The sequence below is a fragment of the Eumetopias jubatus genome, unplaced genomic scaffold (assembly GCF_037043125.1).
Source record: "Eumetopias jubatus isolate StellerSeaLion01/CBP00866 unplaced genomic scaffold, mEumJub1_p1.0 scaffold_11, whole genome shotgun sequence".
Classification (NCBI taxonomy): Eukaryota; Metazoa; Chordata; class Mammalia; order Carnivora; family Otariidae; genus Eumetopias; species Eumetopias jubatus.
This window is the reverse complement of record NW_028274817.1, coordinates 14,544,923-14,549,223: the sequence shown is the minus strand read 5'-3', so window position 1 is coordinate 14,549,223 and position 4,301 is coordinate 14,544,923. Positions and strand designations below refer to the sequence as shown.

General features: G+C 47.1%; 1 pseudogene; it reads left to right on the top strand.

Annotated features, from left to right (window-relative positions):
• Positions 1–2,120: 2,120 nt before the first annotated feature.
• On the top strand, positions 2,121–3,363 carry LOC114201457 (alpha-1,6-mannosyl-glycoprotein 2-beta-N-acetylglucosaminyltransferase-like; annotated as a pseudogene).
• The last annotated feature ends 938 nt before the right edge of the window (positions 3,364–4,301 follow it).

Here is a 4,301-nt window from a genome sequence, read left to right as displayed (position 1 = left end):
CTCCTCACATAATTACTTTGGGGGCGGTGAGAGCACCGAAAATCTACTCTCTCAGCAAATTGCCAGGACTTGATACAGTATTAACTGTCGCCACCACGCTGCACATCAGAATCTCTAGACTGATTCATCCTATGAAACCGCAACTGTATCCTTTGACCAACAGCTCCCTCTTTCGGTGTTTTAAAAGCATAGAATGTGCAAGTCAACCCGCACATGGTCTTCCCTTCCTACCTGCCTGACCGGCTCCAACATCATACCTGCAGACAATGTCCTTAAGGGACTGCTTGAGCCAGTTCTAAGTAGCAACCAAGTTCATTTTATATATTTATATATATATATATATATACACTCGTATATGTAATATACATACATTAAAATCTCCCATTAGTTCTGCTTTTCGGGTTGAAGGCTGACTGATACAGATTGTGGCACTGAGAGTGGTTCCAAAGGAACAGAATCTTAACAGTGCGTTCTCTGAATTTGTACTGGGTTTCCTGGAATACATCTCCAATTAGACTGGAAGGCTTTAAGACCCTGTTTCCAATGGTAAAGTGGGCACTGTTAGTCCACAGCAGGAAGTGGCAAAAGCGGTAGTCAAAAGTTCACCTTTAGTTACCTATGATTAAGTACCTATAAAAGACAAGTCTCCAGGTCACCAAGTGTATGATATGTTAGAATATTTTCATCAAAATAAGGAGTATGAAGAAAAAAAAATAGGAGTATTATGGAGTTGATTTGTCATTTCTAAATGAGCTTCAGAACTTGAGGAAAGAAGACTGAGCTCAGAACCTTACAGTCCCAGATCAAGGTCCAAATGAAGGACCTGAAAAGTCCTGATAGAGGCCTGAAAGAAATCGTTATCTCTTGTAGGCATGGGTGCAAGACGTGGGGAGTCCAGATCCAAAGTTTAATCTTTGAGTGGCTGAATTACAGCACAAATTAATTTCACAACCTCACCAGGGCTCTTCTGTTAATATTAGGGCACTGATTGGGAGAAACAGGATACTGGAATTTGAAATGGGAATATATGGGTGCATGTCAGTGAGTCCAGGTCACTGAACCTCTAAATTATGTGTTTTTGCCAACAGAAGCAGCCCTTCCACTCCTACCTGAAGAGGTTATTTCCCCTTTGCCTGAAGAACCTCTAAGGGTCTCACCTGAGATGGTGGCCTGCAGGGCCCTGCTCATCCTCCTCTGTAGCTCCTACCATCACCTCTCACTTCTCTTTAACCTATACCTAGACTCGAGGGCCCACAGGCCAAGACAGTGAGTGAAAAACTGAGACCCATGGCAAGATGTGATAGTCACCAAAACAACAGCCCATCTTTTCCAATAGATATACAGTAGCCTGGGGTAAATGTGTGAGAATGGTTCTAAAGGTTGGGGTAAGGAGGTGGAAGCAGTATAATGTTGGATCTTGTTCATGTACAAGTTCTTGTGTGGACACATGCGTCTATGTCTCTTGAGTATGTACCTAGAAGTGAAATTGCTGGGTCATTTAGTAATTTTATGTGTAGTTTTTTCTTTTAAAGATTTTTTATTTATTTTTTGACAGAAAGAGAGGCAGTGAGAGAGGGAACGCAAGCAGGGGGAGTGGGAGAGGGAGAAGCAGGCTTCCCGCGGAGCAGGGAGCCCGATGCGGGGCTCGATCCCAGGACCCTGGGATCATGACCTGAGCTGAATGGCAGACGCTTAACAACTGAGCCACCCAGGCGCCCCTATGTGTAGTTTTTTGATGAAATGCCAGCCTGTTGTGCCAGGTTGCCTCATCATTTTGCATTCCCACCAGCAATGTGGGAGGGTTCCAATCTTCTCAGGACACTTGTTAAACACCTGTTAACAGCTATCCCGGTGGGTGTGAAGTGGTAGCTCATTGTGGTTTTCATTCCCAGCCCCCTCCTGACATGTTGAGGATCTATTCCCATGTTTAAGACTGTAAACATGAGGTCCCCCTCGCCTTGCTGGGTGTCAGCCAGAGGCCACTGTCAGGTCCTAGGTCCTCCTGCACACCTTCTCACGTGGACCCCTACACCTTCAAAGCGTCAACCCGTGGCAAATCCTTCTTGACTTCCTCTTCTTCCTGACCGAGATAGCTGCCTGCCTTTAAAGGACTCACCTGCATGCGTCAGGCCCAGCCACAGGACATCTCAGGGACAGTGAAAATAGAGAGCTTCTGCCAGCGGCAAAAGCCCATCACCAGAGGTCACTGCCGGGGTGGGAGGAGGCTGCGGGGCAGTGGCAGCAGCGAGCACCAGGACACGAGGGCGCTGGAGGACCAGGTCACGGAGCTGGGGTGCGGTAGGGCGGCGGCGGTGAGACGCCTTCCCAGAGGACCAGGACCGGGCAGACCCTGAGCCCTGGCTCCCAGTGGTGGGGGCGGTGGCCACGCTGCAGCTGCCGCGCCGGGAAGTGCGGGGAGGGGGGCGGGGCCCGGGGGTGCGCGCGGGCGAGCTGAGAGCCTTCGGGGGCGCCCCCACCCATTGGGGCCGAGGTGAGTCAGCGAGGGCAGCTGCGGGGTCTGGCGACGGCCCCGTCAGTTTCTGTCGGGTCCCGCAGGTGTCTGTCCTGGCACCATCCAGTCGTTCCTCAACGAGTCTCCAGGCAGTGACCCAAGAGACGGCCGCAGAGACCCGCGTAATGCAGCTTTGAAGATGGGGTGCATTCACGCCCAATATCCCAACTCCTTCGGCCACTAAGGAAGGGTCAAGTTCTCCCAAACCAAACATCGGTGGGGGAAGCGGCATTTTGTATGGGAAATGGTCAAAAATACTCAGGACGCTGCTGGACTTGCGCTTATACTAGACAAGGATCACCACTTAGCCGCAGGCTTTTACCACGTCTTCAAAAAGATGGGAGAGTTAGAGCAGCAGGAACGTCCTGAGCGCGATGTTCTCTCTCTAGGGACCGCGACTGCTGGGCGCAGTTTCTCTGGCACTGCTGACAAGCTGAAGACACTTGGCAAGCCCGCGAGCACAATATGGGGCTGGCCTTGACCCAGGATGTGTATCAGAAGCTGAGTGAATGCAGACACTTTCTGTACTGATGATGATTATCTCTGGGACAGGATTCTTCAATATTTGACAGGACCCTGGCTGCCAACATTCTGGAAAGTGCAGTTCCTCAAGTTCCTAGCATTTTTCATGCTGGAGACTGGTATGCAGCACAAGAAAACCTGTAGGCCACTTCCCAGAATGCCCAAACTGAGTCCCTCTTAAATAATAACAAATGGCACATGTTTCCAGAAACTCTATCAGTGAGAAGTTCATTGTGGCAGCCATTTCTCCACCCACGAAACCGGGGGCGGGGTGGGGGGGGAATGTTAGGGACCGTGAACTCTGTGAAAGCTGTGGAAGACCTCAGTGAAAAATCACAATCACAAAAGCAAAAATGACAGTCCTCTATCAGATATTAGTCCAATCAGGATATATAATTGAATAAGAGGTTTGGGGAACTGGTTTCTGCTTTAATACAAAAAAGAAAAGGTTTTAGAAAAGGTATCCAAATATAAGTAAACTTTTGCAGTTATATCTGATTAAGATTTAAAACCTAGGTTTTCAGGGAAACAAGCCATAAGTGACTCTTAATGACAGAGAACAGACTGAGGGTTGATGGAGGGAGGTGAGTTGGGGGATGGGCTAGATGGGGGATGGACTTTAAGGAGGGCACTCGTTGTGATGAGCACTGGGTGTTGTATGTAAGTGATGAATCACTGAATTCTACTCCAGAAACCAGTATTGCTCTGTATGTTAACTACCTAAAATTTAAATTTAAAAAATGATAAAAGGAAATAAAATAAAAAATAAAACTTAGGTTTTCATTTGAGGGGTTGTATTTTATTTTATTTTTTAAAGATTTTATTTATTTGAGGGGGGTGGGGGGCAGAGGGAGAGAGAGAAGCAGAGACCTCACTGAGCAGGGAGCCCGATGCGGGCCTTGATCCCAGGACCCTGAGATTACGACCTGAGCTGAAGTCAGATGCTTAACCAACAGCCACCCAGGCACCCCAGAGGGTGCAATATTTTAAAATTTAACTCCTAGCTGCTAAAGGTAATCATTGATGATGAGGGAAGGGGAAACCTTATTAAATTGCATCTCTTAATCATTTTATCTGGAATTTTGTACACTTTTCCATTTTCAAAGCCTATTTTAAGTATAGCAAAATTTATATAAAATTGTCATAGCAGTAAAAAGTATTACAGTGAAATTGTTAATTAATGGAACATGCTGTTTCACTCTTGACACAGTTGTTTGGAAGGGATTGCTTGACTGCTTTTAGAATTCAAAAAATGTTTTCAAACACC